Genomic DNA, 19,093 nt, shown 5'->3' with positions numbered 1-19,093 from the left:
GTGGGACTGATGGTGAGATTTCTGGAACTGTGTAACAAAAAGTAGAACATTTACACATGGAATAATTATTTGTTTTCCACTAGTAACTTACATGTTTAGAGCTGGTGAAATGGAAGAAGAGGATATTAAACAATGCATGCAAGGTTTGTGTGAAAGCATTGATAATATTGTGAAAGTTAGAGATGAGCAAAACGTATGGAATGAAGGGTGGAAGTTTAAAGCTGTTTTGAAATGTGAAAAACTTGCCAAATGTGATTTTTTGTGACTGGCCATAAAGGTAGATTAAGATATGCTGGCCAGCCAAAAAAAATTGTCCTTTGTGTGAACTTTTCTCATTTAATTAATGATTGTGACAATATACAATGTAACATGTGTGGAGAGAAAGAACATACTGCAAGAAAGTATGTGGCTTAATGCAGGTTGTGTAAAAAAGGGACACTTTTTGAGGGATTGTCAAGACAAAACAGTAAATAATAAAAAAGGGGAAAAAGGAAGTAAACATACACATGGAAGGACAACAAGATGCTGGGGAAGAGGGTGAACTAGGTGAAGAAGAAACTGTAGAAGAAAAAATATGGAAGGGGAAAGGAGGAGAGAGATTGTATGCAGGAATAGAGGTCAGGAGAAGGGATTGACATTAATAATTTTTTTTTAAATGACAGCTAATGAAAAATCCGATTCTGAGGATCAACGATTATATGTACATAAACCCAGGAAAAGTATTCAATAGGGGAAAGTGTAAAAATAGGAAAATAATATAAAATTCCCCTAAACTTTAAAGGAAGGGAAAGCAGCAATTTTAGAGTACTTTCAGTAAATGTGAATACTAGAATGGTGTGCTAAACGTGATGCGGATGTTATTATGTTAGAAGATGTAAGATTCCTGACAAGTGAAAGAGGAAAAATGTGGGTTAGAAATATAATATGGAACTTAGGAAGTGAAAGTTATTCTGGAGTGCTGTGCTGTGGTAAAAATACTAGATGAAACATTGGTGAGGACATGAGGGTTACTATTCTGGATGTGAGGTGGCAAGAACATGTTTATAGAATTATGTCATTATATGTATATATAACCAGCAAGGAAAAAGAGAATATGTTTGACCAAATATTAGATTATGTATTGGTTAATATGAAAATTATAATTTTAGGGAACTTTAATTGTGATTTAAGGATAAGACGTAAAATAAAAGCAAAAGATGTAAAAAATACAGGAAGTCATTAAATGTGGTAAATTAGCAGTGCTCAACAAAAGTCAATGGACTTATAGAAGGGTGCCCTTGGATCTGAAATTGATTATTCTGTGTTATCCAAAGACTTGGGAGTATCAGATATGATACAGTTGGCACTGTTTTTCAGACCATTTAGCAATATGGATGGAAGTGACAGAAGAAAGTGAGTATATTAAATAGGAAAGGGAATAAAACAAATTAATGAGTAATTATGGGATGGAACTGGAGTGAAAAGTATTGCAACTATGGAAGTATCATATAACCAGAAAATACTCATATAAAAGTTGTGGAGTGAACTTAAAAGAAATGTTTTTTTTTTATTTTTCAGTGGCAGGATGATGTAAGAAAGGAAGAGAAAGTATGGTAAAATGCATAGAAATGTATTAGAGAATTTAAAGAATAATACAAGAGAGTATTATGATATGGAAAAATATATAAAAAAAATTGAGAAAAAATTTAAGGCATTATTGTTTAGGGAGATATATTATTTACAAGGGAGGTGATATCTACGTATTTTGGTAAAACAATAAAGGAGGATATTAGTATGATAATGAGAGAAATGAAAAATGTATAAGGAGAGGTAAAAAGAACAGGTTGAGGAAGAAGGAGTGGGGGTCAATTATTGAAGAATAACAATGAGGATGTTATAAGACAAATGAGAAACAGAAATGGAAATGTGTGTATATATGCACCTATATGTGTTTCAGTAGGTGCCATGGGATCTTTTACATCCACCTGAGCTACCACCAATCTAAGCAGATAGGACATCTGCTTAACACCTCCTCCAAAGGATGACACATTCAGGAGTGCATGCCCCCCCCCCCGTGCTGCACTACAGTTTCAGAAATCAATCCACCTGGGGTGAGAATAGAACCAACAGTCGTTTGCACTAATGGCAAGTGTGCTACCTGTCACATCACTGTTTTGAAGTTGAAGGAAAATGATAACAGTTGTCCGTTGTAGAATGGTCAGTAATGAGTTAGGAAGTGCCAGGGCATCGAACATTGGAGGCAGGCAGTTGGCGGCTATGCATTCCAGTCAAGAACATTCCAGTGAAGAAGCATGTGACAGCTGTGTAGACTGAATCATTAACTTGAAGACCAGTCATCCTTTAATGGTATGTTTGGTATCTGATTATTGAGGAAGAGTTATATATTTATTTATTTGTAGCTTTTTAATTGAGTTAAGAGACTGATGCAAAACCCTTGTCTGCCATATCCCAGGCTTTAAGGCAAAACAATATATATACAATACCTCTACAACAGACAAACATTGAGGTAGATAAAAGGGCATTTGGCCAAGAGTATGCTAAAGGAGATATTACCACAGAATATATATTATCTTTAGGTAATATTTAATGTATGTGCAAGAAATAGCAGAATCTTTATACCACCTGTAGCAGCACACAGAAATAGTTAGTTAGAAGTATATGAGCCTTATGTAAATAGTGATAACTACTAGTTCTACATAATAAAACCAAAATAACATTTTCAACAGAAACCAAAAATACAAATCCCCCAAAAGAAATACAACTTCAACAAGCAAAAGAAAAAGCTCAAAAGCAGCTCAAAAAACAGAATCACATGCAAATAAAATTGAAAGCTACAAGATAATATATATTTTTTGGGAGGTGGCAAGCCCCATTCCCCTCAAAATGTGAAAAAATACACCTTCATACTCCTCCTATAGAACTATTCCAATTCCTAACCTGTGCCCCATGAGGAATGGGAGATGTTAATTCAAACTATGGAAATAATATTAACGGTATTCCATATAAACACTAAGGGATTTTATTCCTGAAGTACTCTTGAGGTATATGATGCTGTTTATCTTTTGTAGTCAGGCCTGCAGAGGTAAAACTGAAAGAATGTTGAAACAATGTTGAAAATAAGGGTATAGACACATTTCAAGGTTTGAAGAACTGTGTAAATGAAAGATCAGTTGGTCTTAATTTATTTATTTAATTTATTTATTTGTTAATTTATTTTTTGTTAGAAACGTATTAATATCAGGAAAAGGAAAATATTCATTTCTTTAGCATGCAGTGTAAAGATATATGTGCTAAATGTGCATTACTGCACCTAATAATGCTTATCTCCTGCCACACCCAAATAAGCCTTACACTGTTACAGCTACACATCCAAATTATAATCACTCTCACCCTAAAATCTCACCCACCTCAGAACAAGGTTAGTACCCTTCAGTGCAATCTTTCCAACAGTTATTAAAAGTTGAACAATGTTTCTTTGCAAACAGACTCACAATATTTTCTGGAATGAAGGTAAAAAGTATCCCTTCAGAACCAATACCTCCCTTTGCAAGTTTACAATGTGCTGCCACCAGCTAGTCAAAGTCAGCAAAAAAAAAAATTGTTTACTTTTAGAATGGCCCACCCTTTACATATGCAAATGATAGCAATTAGCTCTTAGCATTCACCCTTCAGCTGATGGATACTACATAGTTGTAGGGATCTAATTCACTTGACCCAACTTCCAATTGCCTGAAATTCATTTGACTGATACCAAATCACCTAAACTTCACTTCACCTAAATTTCATGTGACCTAAAACTCATTTCACTGACAATGAGTACTGGCAATCTGTAGAGCACTGTAAGGCAACTAAAAGGTATATGCTCTTTTCCCCACTGTAGTGTGACCATGAAGTTAGAATATATAGTTAGGGGGAGTGTGGGGGGTACAGCCCCCCACACACACTGGGGGTGGGTGGGGTGTAGCCCCCCATGTAGCTTGGTTTCACTGAACAACATAAAAGCAAACCAGAGAATATAAAATCACACTAGGTGGGGGGCTATGCCACCCACACCCCCCGGTGTGGGGGGCTGTGCCCACACACCCCCAACTATATATTCTAACTCCAGGGTCATACTACAGTGGGGAAAAGGGCATATACCTTTTACTTGCCTTACAGTGCTTTATACACTGCCAGTACTCATTGTCAGTGAAATGAGTTTTAGGTCAAGTGAAATTTAGGTGAAGTGAAGTTTAGGTGATTTGGTCTCAGTCAAATGAGTGTAAGTCAAATGGAAGTTAGGTCAACTGAAGTAGACCCAGTTGTAGACATATATAAAATGAATTAACTCTTAAACCAGTAAACGAATCCAACAGCCACATCACAGGTTGAATGAGAATGGAATAACAGATATGCAAAGAGAAATATTCTTGCACAAGGCGTGTAAAAATGAAACATTCAAAAATACAGATAATGTTCAGAAAAAAAAATCTCTCCACCATCTGTACTAGAAACTTTGTTTCCTAGAGATATTTATTTATTGATTCATTGCTTGATTGACATTTTTTTACCAGGAAATTCTGACAAAGCAGTTTCCTTTTTCAGTAGTGGCCCAGTGAGAAAAGCTCCATTACACAGACATCATGGACATTATTTGCATTTTTTCATCATTTACAGTCAGTTTCATTCATCAACAACAATCCTATTATTCAGATATCCTTGAGAGTTGCATCATTTACAATTCTGATAAAAAATAAGTTACATGGGTTATTTATAAAATGCAGGGAGACATATACAGTTCAATATCATTAGCAGGCATAGATTGTAAGACTTTATGTAACAACATTTGTTACTATGAATACCCATTCACAATCTAGGATATAGGAAGAATTAGAGCAGCCCAATGAAAGAAAGGAGGGGAAGAGGCACAAAGACGATAAAGGAGAGGAGATGATAGAGGAGAGAAGATGATAGAGGAGAGCATAGTTACAACAACATTACATTAAGGTTTGTGCACCAGAGTTATGGCATGGATTCATAAAGGTATATTAATACCAGTTTAACCAGGGGTGGTACAAGTGCAGAGCCATTTATCTATCATATGTTGCTTCGGTTGGTATTTAAAGTCTTTTAGCTTGCAGAATGTTCTTAAGTGGAGTGGGAGGGTATTCCAGCTGTTAGAAATGCAGTGTGATATATTCTGTGCCCTTATTGCTTGTGGCACAAACTGCTTTATTTGACATAATATTGCAACAACGATCCATGCAATCTATACGCATGGCACAGTGAACTCTCCTGGTGATTGGCACATTTTTTAATTATTCTGCTTATTACTCTGCCATCTAATCTTCCATAGCTTTAGACAATGATTTCAACAAAATACTACAAGTTACACAACTTTTGTTTCACCTTTCCCATCATCCACATCATTCAGTATTACATATTACCCTACCAACTTCTCTTTTCCTATTTTACAGCCACCTAACTCTTTTCCTTCAAGTTCTTTCCCCCTTCTTTATTCCTTTCTGTGCATTACTACCTTACTGAGAGGTATTCAGATTCTCATTGCAATAGTTCCATTTCCTTTTGTGCAGTTTACTGAGCCTATACTTCAATATTTACTCTCAGTCACCTTTACTCCCTATATCATCTCTGTTACCTCTCCAATACTTGGCTCCTGGTTCATTCTCCATTTCCTTCTTATTCACTTCTTAGTCTTTAGTAATAATAGTGTTATCACCACTTTTACATGTCCTCACACATGTGGGCAAGTCTGCCTATCTCAGATAAAAGTGATTCTCCCTTATTTGTCATTCCATCCCTAATAATTCCTGAATTATGTTCGAGTCCCCTTTAAACTTTCCTAGTTTTCCACATGTTCAAAAATATGGCTGAATTCCGCTTTTTGATGTTGTTTGCACCTACAGCATGTCTCCCTAACCTCAGGGAATACTTCATGTAGTCTATCTAGAGTACAGAAATATTTGCGCAGACAATTCCATGCAAATATTCTAAATTTCCTAGATTTGGAAGCTATTCTGGTGACTTTGTGGGTGTCTACCCAGGTCTCATCTATAATTTCCTTTTGTTGCTTTCCTGCCAGTTCTGTTTTTGCCTTCCTTTTGTCTTTGATTAGTGGCCTAAATATTCTGCTTGCTGCCTTCCTCTTTGTTGCCGCTCTTTGTCTAGGGTCTATCAGTATCCTTACCAGTGTTTGCCTCTTTAAATGACTTTTTAACTCAGATCCACACTTTACCAGGAAGTCATATAACCCTCTATACTCCAGAATGTCTATTCTTTGGAGTTTAATCCTTTCATATAATTTCTCTATTCTAATCTTTTCTCATGCTCTTACAGTTGTTCCCAATATCACATTTCCTCTTTATCTCTCCCACATCCTCTAGTCTCAAGTATTAGTTACACATTGCTACTTAACTAGAACGATAAGCCACAATTCACATGTCCATGTCTGGTAGTCCTGCCCTTGAATAGCTGTAACATATTACCATAAATCTTCCCCAACTCACCCTTCTCTCATTCCTTTACTATTGCTTTTGACCAAATTAACCTCACTGCTAACAAATTATATCATCATTGGCTCAGCATTATACACTTCCATTTTGAAGTACATCCTGACTTTTGGAGACCATAGCTGCACAGTTCTAAAATCATCATTACCTGAACATAGCTCCTTTGTTTACTCTCTTCTTCTTCCTCTATAAGTAGAGCTACCCCTTTTCTTATTATATTTATCATCCCCTTTCCTTCCCTCTATCACAGTGGTGCAATGTTCCTCCCCAAAGCTTTTCTTTACCAATTCCTCATGCCTCATTTTGCTTAGGCATGTTTCTTGGAACATTCTTATTTCCAACTCCCATTTTTATGTATTCCAGTACTCTCTGCAACTTATTTTTGTCTGTGAGACCATTTGCTTTCAAGGTTAAAAAACATTGAAGTCATTTTATTTCCTCTAGTCTGTTAAACTCATAATTTATTAACTCATGCTTGGTTTATCACTGGTAGAGACCTCTTGTCTAACTCTTTGATACCACACTTTTGAATTTACTGCACTTTATTATTTATTTGTTTTTTTAAGCAGCAACAAACTATAACTATTATGTACTACACCAAATAATAAACATGCAAACTATCTACAAAATCATAACCCCTGCCAATACACTTTCCTTTCAAGAACAAGTGGATGCTATTTTCTGGCACCTTTTCTCTTTAGCTTTTCAGGCTCTACTTCTTGACCCCCCCCCCCCCCCCCACAGACACACACACACACACACACACACACACACACACACACACACACACACACACACACACACACACACACACACACACACACACACACACACACCTGACTATGATTTCTGTTTTTCACCCCTGGGCCTCATTCTAATTGCCCTTAATTCTCTATTCCTTATACTTGTTCACTTGCATTGTTTTATTTTCTCCTAGCTTACTCCAGCTTAATTTATACAAATAAGCACTTCTGCCTGTCATTGTCTTTAACCTCCCAGTCAATCAGCAAGTTCAGTTTCATGGCTGCCCCTTCCTCTTAGAGCTGTCAGTAATGCTTCCCTTTTCCCTCACAGTTAATTTTGTAATGCTTCATTTTTTATTAAGTGCCTTACTTCCTCTCTTCTTCCTCTTCCCATATTAATGATGCTCGCCTCCTCTCAGGACAATTTAGGACAGAGAAGTTTTGCCTTATTTAAACCATAATTATCTAAGTTCCCTTAAATGGAAGATTACTACATTTGCTATACGTTAGGTCTGATTTCTCCTCCTCTCCTCTTAACTTTGGATACTACCACTAATAGCATTCATTTTTCTCCCAATTTACGTCATTTTTATATTGATAAGATTTTGTCTTTTTAACATAAAGATTTAAGATAGTTTTAACTCATCAAATTATAGCTTTTTTAAGAGGAAGAAAGAGATATATTTATCTTTTGTTGACCGTGTTAGTCCCAGTAGGCTAGTGGCCACTTTTTAGAGGGAAATCCTGATCCACAAACAGTAAATGGGCAAACATCAGAATAATTTCTTCATTACAGTCTTTTCTTTTTCAAATTTGATTATGAATCCTATTTACTATTGTTCCTCCTCCTGTAGGTTTTCTTTGAGCAGCTGGTCAGCCCTCTCATGGTAACCATTTGTCAAACTGTCCTTTATTCTCTTAGAATTGCTCTTCATCACTTTGCTTTTGTTGCATTTTACTGCAAAAAGAGCAGGAAAGGTTTGACATGCCATCCTTTATTCTCTTTCTCAATGTCGATTTGCTGGCTCCGTTCTCTTACTGCTTGTTCTTTCATCCTTGTCCATTTGGCCATCATGTCAGAGAAGCTGCCAGTGCCTCTCAATCATAGCCAAAGCTCTTTCTGGCACCAAGAAAGATTTTTACCAGTGTCAAAAAAAAAACAATAAATTCAACAGGATATATTAGCTTATTTGAGATTTAAACTTTAAAAGTCTCTGAAGAGCAGCACAAACTTACTTCTTTTCCGCCTTGTACCTAGTGAATAATCCTAGTTGGCAAATACTCTTTTCCTCCAATTACAACTACTTCCCTTTTTTTCCAGGTCCCACATAGAAGTTGTTCTTTTAGTGGGTAGGTTTGCATTTTTGTTACTATTGGCCTTACGAACTGGACAGTTAATCCTCCTGACATGTAAACTCTGTGTGGTTTGTTTAATAGATTTTTTTCCTAGGGCACTCCTGTCTCCTCACTTAATTGCACCACCATGTAACTTTTGCAGTCGTTGCCCTCCAACCCCTTCAAGTATATTAACATATCTTACATTTTTAATGCCTTTTTCTGTCTTCTATTTAAGAAATCTTCTCTCTCATCTCTTCCTGTTATAATCTCATCTATGGCTACTTTACTCAGAGAAGAGGAACTTGGCTGTTAGCAGAAACATGCATTTACCTTTTCCTTCTGTTTCAAAGTCATCAGAGAAAAGAAAAAGGTAAGATTTCCAAATGTCAGTGCTCAAATTTGTCTACCTGAAACTCGTATGTTTCAAAAAAAGGAAATGACTCCTGGAGAGGGAGTTACTATGAATCACGCATTTTGCAAGTCCATTAATAACAACGTGGGTTAATTTTTAGAGAAGAGTTTGTCACCCTTTTTCACATGCAATAGAGCTTGAGCAGAAAGATATCTCAATGTATACACCATTTAAAATGTGAAAACATTCACTAATAAAACTGATCATTGAACGTTTTTTAAGTAATTGAACAAAAGCAAAACACATTATGCACCTCTGGTCTTCTTATAAGGTAATAGGTGAAGTGCTTTGTTCTTTTAACACACACACACACACTCACACACACACACACACACACACACACACACACACACACACACACACACACACACACACACACACCTTGCAAAATTCATTACAGCATATATTGTTACCTTTTCTCCTGGGAAGAACACTGTCATACTAGCTTTTAGTCCAACGCACGCAGCATAATATTTCAGTAGCATCATATTCTCTGGTGCTGTAGTTCTGTTTCGGGCTGAAGAGAAAATTCAGTCAGTTTGTGCTGTGTCAATACATTTAAAATGAAAAGCTAGATGGATAACAAACACAAGTGCAACATATTTATAATGCAAACATTCAGACACACAAACAATAATTCACATTAGCATTAGATATGTAAACTTTAATATTTAGAAGGTAAATATCAGCATTAAATAAAGAGAGACATTCAGGAAACTCTTCTGTTTGTGTCACATCTGAAACCTTATGATAAAAGTTTGAGACCTGCAGATTGGCTTACAAAATGGCAACAGACTTGGATCCACTTAACAGAAACAATTCCCAGTCTCAGGACAGTAAGCAGTGTAACATATATGATATGCAGCAATATGTATCTTATTGAACCAATAAAAGTCTTAGTGCTAACATTAAACATGTACGCAAGGTTTAATGAAGGTGTCATCTTTGGGTGATAATAATACTACTCTGATTAACAATATTTGAGAATTTGCAGACTGAGGAATGAAAAGAATCTATAATTGTAGGAAAATGCCATAAAAAGTACAAGATAGGCAAACTGATAGGAACAAGAAGACAATGTGAGATGCAAGGTGTTAAACATGGCTAAACATGTAAAGAGGTAGAATAAGTATAAACATTAGAGGAAGAGGATGATTATGGCAATTACATTAGAAATCTGAAGAAAATTACAAGGAAAAGGTCTCGGAGCTACGCATCACCATCAGCAGGATATTTGACCTAATTAACAAGCTTTCTAGTCATTTGCTTTTTTTTTTTCAGAAAGTCATACTGCTGAGAGTTTAGACATTAGACAAGATAAAATAAGTGAGGCTGTCATTGGCTGGCTTAATGGTAATTTTACTGAAATCAGCAATGATATGTTGGAGAAGGTTAAAGGTGTGATGAAATACCAAATACAGCTCATCAAGTAATGTTTTAATTAAGCACTTTAAATAATATACCCTTTTAGTTAGTATCTCATCAAACCACATATTATTCTAAGTATAACTTCTGGGCCTAGTTCTGTAATATTCACTTACTGTGCTCATTTTAATTAAGCATATCTATCGACAACCCCCTTTTTCCATTTTTGCACACATGGGGTAGGGCTGTCACTTCAAGAGTGATGATCCTTGTACAGCCCATGCTCATACCATTGGGTATAGATGCAAACACTAGGGACCATTACCCTTCCAAGTGTCATTCAACAATTTATATCCCTGCTTTACTTCATGCTAACTATGGTTTCATTTTACATAAACAAGCTAAAGAAGGAAAAAAAAATAACATCAACAACAGCTAAATCCAGACAATGCTAACTAATTTTGGCCATATGAAATGATTAACATCTTACATTTACATACGTTTTCATAGGCTCTGGGAGTAATTAAATAGAAGACATTGGTTCTCAGATTCCATAGCAATGAACTTCAGCTTTAATCTTAAAAACAGTTACATGATTAATATTATTATCTATTTGATATCAAAGGGTATAGATGTGGTATTTCAATAAAATTGTCAATCTGCTACACTGTCATTCCAAAATGAGTCTACATATTGCAAGACTTATTATTAGCATGGGCCGTCTTTGACCTGTGGGTCTGCACCAGAAGGTGCATCTTTGGTGGTATCTCCTTATTTTTACCATCTGTGGTGGGTGAGCCCGAATAAGACCCACCCTCCTACCTAACCAGTTCCTACCAGATTAGGACTTTATAATCATGCCCAAGTTGGTGGTATGGTAGTCAAGTTGCCAACCTTGTATATTATTATGGACAAGACAATGACCCCTTGGCTAACTGACAATTATTTATTGCACTAGCCTCAGGGCAATTCCCTGAGTGGCTTAGTTAGCTATTGACATATTTTGAAGGTTTTCAGAATTTAGTATTCTGATCTTGATTAGTAAGTGACTATTGGATGCACAAAGCTAAAAGTAATTGGGGGTACAAAGACCCCAAATCAGGGTTGGAGTTAAACATTGCTTTTACATACTTAGGACATCGCTAGAATAGCAGGGTTTTGAATTAGCATGCATTTTCTGAAGGATATGAAGTGAGAAACTCAAACGTCAGTCATTACTTAGTGACTTAAATCCAGAATAATTTGCCAGAAAACCAAAAGTTTTATGGAGAACAGATCAAAAATATGAGGCAAAATTCTGGAAAGTCAAGGTATGGATGCAAAGCATACCCACTGCAGAGCTCATTGCAGACATAACTCTAATTAATCAGGTGAGGCTCAGGGCAGCACATCAGGCAGTTCAATTAATAGCGTACAGACAGAGAAAAATAGTGCTTTTGAACATAAAATGCATATAAATAGATGTGAGATTTTTAAAAAGAACTGAAAATTAATACTTATTCACAAAACAAGCCGATGTTTTCGTTTATTAGAGCTGAACTGCAGACACAGTATCTAAAGATCTGCAATCAATAAAATGAGAACATATGAGGCAGTTAGCAAGAAGAAATCAAGACATCACTTCTTCAGTGCATTCAAAACACTGTGTTACAATGTGGCCTCTTAACAGTGGGAAGTTCAAGTCTCATATCTTTATCCCGTATTTTACAGCCCTACCAATGTGTGGTATTAACTGTGCTGTGTGTACACTAAACAGTGCATGATATTCCATGTGGAAACTCAATTGTTAGTCTTTTAATGTGGTATGGTAGAAATACTGCTGCATTCTGAATGAATAATATTTTCACAGTTTCATAAAACTTAATGGATGAAATATGTTATTCTTGCTTTGCATTTGTTTCACCATGGAAGAATTGCTTTGCTGAATTGGTTTACCTTTGAGTATTATGAGCTGACTTGACTTGTAACTGCTTAAGAATATCACACCACCATTGTATGGAAATATTGCTTTCTGTCACAAAAATAATTTTCTTGTATAATATCAGCTAACTAAAAGCATTTTGACTTTGAAAAGAACCACTTAAAATACTCATTTTCTCTAAGGTACAGTGGAATATACCAGTGAAAAGTAATAGATAAATACATAAAGCAGGACATTTTTGAAGGATTGTAGACAAGCCGAAAACTATTTCAAGCAACTAAGTTGGAATGAAATATCTGCTCTCACATCTGATGTAACGTTTGACCTGCAATTATGGTTTAGACGTGTTGTAAATTATACAACAAAAAGTAGATGTGTACATACCACCAGATTCACGTAACTTAACTTGATCAAACACCATTATCTTTAAAGTATGAAATAGCAAGGTAGCAGTAGCAGAAGGGTTCAGCACTACAAAAATGCTATATACAACACAGAGAGGACAATAGCAACATTGACAAGATATTCTCTGTAGTAGTAAATGCTTTAACAGGCTTCACAGACAATCCATTTATCATGATGGGTTAAGAAGCAAGTTTTCAGTGGAGAAAAATCAAGCATTTCATGTCATCATGCTATACAGGCATTGATCTCTGATGACTGAATTTTATATGCAAATTTTGCAGTGGCTGTGTACAATCCAGACACTAGCACAACAATTAGTAACAGTGATTGAGGGAACTGTAAACACCTTACAAACAGTTCCATTAGCACCAGTGATGGAAAATTCATTCAGTCAGTTGTAAAATGGAAATTGGTACTTTTGGAAATCGCATAACCTGCAAATTATTTCACTATTTATTTTCTGTAAGTTCTTACAATGTGCATTTCACTAAAAGCAAAAGATAGCCATCATTCCAGGTCACTTTCTGTGTATAACAAGGGATTTCTACATAGCTTCATAGTATTTTCTAGGTAGAACTACAGGTATAAATGTAACCAAGTAATGTAACATAGCATGAAGGAATTGGAAGGGTTATGATGAGAAGAAGAAGAGATGCAATTAATAGTTGTGATAAGGAAAACACCCTGGCCGATACAGTCAGTACCTAAGATTACTTCACAAGCAGGCATTTCATGGCTGCAATCATGTTGCAGTTTAAAGACTATAGATTTATAAACGTATTTTTTTACAGTTTAAGTCACATATTACAGCATTAACAGCAGTTACTGTTATGTTGGCCCATGATTGCTGGGCTTTTTTCTTTTTCTTCTGCTTTTTTATTGATACCATTAAATCACACAAGTTTGGCCAACAATAAGAATGGCAAAGCCATGGAGCTGGTGGAAATATCATTTTGAGTTTGACAACTACCTGTCCAAATTTACATCATTGAACTAACATGCATCTCTCATTGCTGCAGAATGCATCTGTTGCTTTTCACTCATGATGCCTGAAAGCAGACTGCAGATCTTTCTGAGATATCTACTTTTTTGTGGAAAGCAGTGCTAAAGACTGCTCCTGACTCTGTTAAATCAATGCATTTGTTTGAGCATAAAGAGAAAGCCAGTACAAAAAGAATCCTGGGTGTAAGAATAACATCCCTAAAAGTAATGTAGTGATGTTAGGAAATAACAATAAAAACTGTTGGAATACTGTAATGCATAGGCAGAGGAACCATCAGTAAAACAGCAAACCATTATCAGATACATGTCTATTGTCCAAAGGCAGCTTCATTAACATAAAAAAACAAACAAAAAAAAAAAACAAAAGAAGTTTGCCAAAACCACTTTCATTGAATATTAACAGAATTTTATTTTGCAAGGGGAAAGTGCCCCTGCACACTCCATATGGGGTGACAGCCTACCCCTGAAATTATTAGACCAATTCTGAGGTCACACAAAGGCAATCTCCATTGTCGGCAGAAGTAGTTTTGTCACAGTATATTTGTTTTGTTTGTGTTCCCCAAAACTAGCTTTGGCAACCTGACCCATACCCATTTTTCTTTTTGTAACACCTTTATTTAATTATCACTTGTGACACAGGCAAACTTACATTTATATAAAAGTAATCAAACTATATTAATAAGTCGACTTCCAGGATGGCTGCACACTGAGTAACAGATTCATTTTAGCTCTTCTAATGTGAAAAGAGAAGCTCAGAAAAGAGAGCCAGTGATTGTCTAGTAAGTGCACTTAGAAACCACCGACTGAAGCAATAATCCACCAGCGTAGTTGAAATAATTTATTCGTACGCTATCAAAAAATAGATTCCAAACAGAACAGTAAGACAAGCGCTTTCGCCTGGTATATTCCAGGCTTTATCAAGTCAAAACACTAAACTTCTTTATCAAGTCAAAACACTAAACTTATGTAAAGACTCCTGGGAATTTTTAAAAAATTTTCCCAGAGACAAATGTAATGCTTCAGCATTGATGGTAACTGTGGATGTGAAGGATCTTTTTCCCAGTATTCCCCACACTACAGGCCTAGAATGGTTTTCGGATTTTCTTAGGTTGGAAACTAAGTTAAGCAATAATTTTGCCAACCTAATTACCGAGATGATGGGGATAGTTTTGGAGAACAATTTCATGTTGTTTAATGGTGAATTGTTTAAGCAACTTAAAGGTGTAGCGATGGACGCTTCTTGCGCCACCATTTATGCAAACATTGTTTTGCATAGGTGGGAACAGGCATACATTTTCCAAACTAACTGGGGACAATATGTCGCTTTCTACTGTAGATATTTGGATGATATTTGCCTTATATGGAATGGCACTAAAGATCAACTGACAGCATTTCTGCAGTATATTAATTCAACAACTGACTTTCTCACTTTCACTCATAACATCAGTGAAAATGAACTGCACTATTTAGATGTAACTATTTTTAAAGATTTGAACACTGATGAATTACACTCTAAGATTTTTAGGAAACCAACTTTTTCGAACTCTCTACTGCATTTTGAAAGCCAACATCCTTTCCATCAAAAGAAAGGCATTCTCAAGGGGCAACTGATAAGAGCCTCGAGAATGTGCAGTAGGTTGGATGAGTTTTCGAAAGAAGTTGAAACCCTTCATAACATGTTCATAGAAAGGGCTTATCCTAGGGAACTTATTGAGTCCACTACCAATGAGGTGGTTACAAAGAGGAACTCTTTATACCCCCCCCTACTAGGAGTGGCAGAAACTAATCTTTCCCAAACTAGGGGCACAGATACACACTCCATTGTCAAAGGCGAAAACTTTGTGTACACATTTTCAAATGATTTTTCGCAGATTGAAAACACAATCAAAAAATTTTGGTTTGTGCTACAAAACAATGAAGAGTTTAAACAGAGTATATCAAGTAAACCCAGTTTCATTAGAAAAAGGGGGCAGAATTTAAAGGCTATTTTTGAGAAAAGGCATAATGCTAAAACCGGGAAACAACGGAAAGTTAATGGCACTTACAGATGTGGTGCCTGCAAACAGTGTTCTTTGGTTATAAATGACAATCATATGTATTTAAGGGCACGTCATATCAATATTAAGCCAATTGGGCATTTTTCCTGTGCCACTAAAGGGGTTGTCTATATTGGACTATGCTCCACCTGTGGATGTTTTTACGTAGGTAAAACGGAGCGTGAATTCAGGAAGAGGTTATATGAACATGCGTACGAAATTGACAACAAAAAGGAAAGTAATGCCTTTTACAAGCATTCTCTGGAATGCCCTAATTTCAAATTGTCCTTCATGGTGCTCGAACAGGTTAACCCACATATTAGAGGGGGAGACTGGGAATCTACACTTGAGTTTAGGGAGTTAATCTGGCAGCTCAAGCTTGACGCAGGAAAACCACCAGGGCTTAATGGTTTACTTAGCATAGGCTCAGTGCTCAGGCTTAGAAGGGCCAGATTATAAACAATCACAATTAAACATTACCCCTAACTCTTGATTATTCATGATTTGTTTTTACTCTTATTTTGTACACTTTGGTTTTCTTTTGATTTTTAAGCTTATTTGGGTACATTTTTATTAGTACAAATTCGGCAGGTTTTTCAACAGGTTATGACTTGTCACTGGATTTTTAAACATAGATTTGGCTGTTTTCAACATTTGAAGGCAGCAGTTGTACTTTTTAAAAATATTTTAGTGAAATGTTCACAAATTTTATAAGTCACACTTTGTTTTTTAAAATGCATTAATTGTAAACTACTTAACAGAATTCATTCAGTTATGGGTATGTAAGTTTTTGTCTTCTGAACCCAGGCATGTTTTTATTTTCTGTTCCGCTTAGGTTTAATACCAAAGAAGGCATGAAACATCAATTTGCATTTAATGATCAATTAACCCACACTATTTAAACACACTGGTGTAACTAGTTTAGTGTTTTGACTTGATAAAGCCTGGAATATACCAGGCGAAAGCGCTTGTCTTACTGTTCTGTTTGGAATCTATTTTTTGATAGTGTACGAATAAATTATTTCAACTACGCTGGTGGATTATTGCTTCAGTCGGTGGTTTCTGACTTCACTTTATTAGTAAGTGCACTTCCTAGATGCCAGCAAAGAAAAGTAGAGAACCTGAAAGAAAAATGTACTCCTAGTCTTTTCTAAAGATCTCACTTTCTGTCCTTTTATCTCCATTACGAAATTCACTATTTCAAGTACACTTGGTTTAGACTTTGATTTCCATTTTCTAGTAATTGCTCTTTTGAGAGTCACCTGAATTACATTTAACAAGGCCTTATTATGTCTAGATAACGCAGACCCTGTGTCCCAGCTCAAAAAAAAAAATTCTTTAGAAACACTCATTTGCTCGCCCAGTATTCCTGACAGAGTACTCTGCATGGTATTTTTAAAGTCTGCCAATTCATTATACTCCAAGAACATATGGCCCCGGTACCCCATTCTTCCCCATTACACCTCCAACATTTGCCATCTACCTAAGGGAAAATTCTTTGGTGTCTGCTTGGGGTATAAAAGCATCTATACAAACACTTCCAGGAAAAAATTCTAAATCTTCTAGATTTTGTTGCATATTTGGGAGAATATATATATATATATATATATATATATATATATATATATATATATATATATATATATAGGTTTACTATTGAAATGTCGAACGGCACTACATCGACTGTACTATAGTCGAACACGGAAGGTCGAAAATAGTAATGAAGACAAAAAAACAATCTAGGACTGTGTTTTAACATGGGTCGAGGTAGGGGAGATGTTTGTAGTTCTGAATAATACTGAACACCTACCTCGACCCATGTTAAAACCATTCCTAGATTGTTTCTGTGACATCAACATTACTATTTTCGAACTTCCGTGTTCGACTATAGTACAGTCGATGTAGTGCCGTTCAACATTTCAATAGTAAACCATATATATATATATATATATATATATATATATATATATATATATGTGTGTGTGTATGTTTCCCATTGTTTCTTTGTGAATTGTTTATCTAATCTCTCTTCCCAATCTTTTCTGACCTCCTCTGATTGATCCCTATAGTTCCCAATACTTTGGTTCCTTTGACAGCTTCCTCCAGTATATTCCAGTATATTCCAGCTCCCTCTTGCCTATTCTTTGTACTCCTAATTGCAGTCATCCTTATCAGCAGGATATCCTTTCTCCATTCTCATGTTGTTTAGTTCTTAGTATGCTTTCTGCTACTTTATAAATATAATATTCTATATGGTTGTTATTATTCTCCATAAAAATCTGCATCCAAAATCCCACTCTCTCCTTGTTTCTTGAATTATCCCCCTGCCCCATCATCCTTTTCTACTATGAAATCTAGCTTTCTGCTTGGGTTATGTATAAGAGCCTTAACTGTGTAAAATATCCCTTCAAATCAGGTAATCCTAAACCTCCTTGTTCTATTGGGAGGATAAACTTATCCCACTTGACTCTTGCCCACTTCCCCTCCCAGATAAAATCCTGCAACTCTTTATTAATTACTATCCACAACTTCTAATATGGTTGATAAAAATATGCCTGACCCATATATAAAATTAAAAGGATTAAATATTTTTCTGCTTGAATCTTGCTATCTATATTCATAGGCAAGCACTTCCGGTTTCTTGTTTTTTGTATTTTCTTTTGTTCAGTTTATTCCCACATGTCCTTAGTAGCCATAACAGAATCCTTTTTAATCCATACTGCTAGACACATACCCATTATTATTCCCTGTATAAACAGACCTCATTGAGTATATTCAGTCCAGTTTTAGAGAACTTGTCATTGCAAAAACAAAGACAAAATAAATGTATATCAGAGAAAAGCAAAAAAGGGGCACAGTCTGCATCACAGTCATATTAAGAGGGCAAAACAAACAGAGTGAGAGGAGGGAGGGGCTTAAGATGTGCACACCTAAAGGAAAGAGGTGGGTGGAGATATTCTAAAGAGTTTTAAGTACCCAACAGGAATCCAAAGAACCCAGAATTTAAGAATTCCAAGTATCAGTAAAGATATCAAGAATTATTTTACAGGAAGAGGTCTAGAAGCTTAGAACAACCTCAATAAATAGGTAGTAAAGTTAAAAAGATTAAGAGTTTTCAAGAATGCAATGAAGTAGTGTACATCATTTTCTTACAATATGAATTGAACAAAATTAAAAGAAATAGCCTGAAAATATATTGTGAAATATCTAAAAGATAATTGAAAGGAATATCTTTCAGAAAAACAGTGATGGACAATTTAAATATCTGTTCTATAAAGGTGGTAGTGGGATCAAATTAGTGAAGACATTTGACAATGGATATGAGATATAAGAAAGCTCTAACAGGGAAAAAGCATGTTTGC

Source organism: Protopterus annectens, chromosome 16.part0 (genome assembly GCF_019279795.1).
Source record: "Protopterus annectens isolate FY-2018-M chromosome 16.part0, PAN1.0, whole genome shotgun sequence".
NCBI classification, from domain to species: domain Eukaryota; kingdom Metazoa; phylum Chordata; order Ceratodontiformes; family Protopteridae; genus Protopterus; species Protopterus annectens.
The sequence above is the reverse complement of the archived record's forward strand: the minus strand, read 5'-3'. Positions refer to the sequence as shown.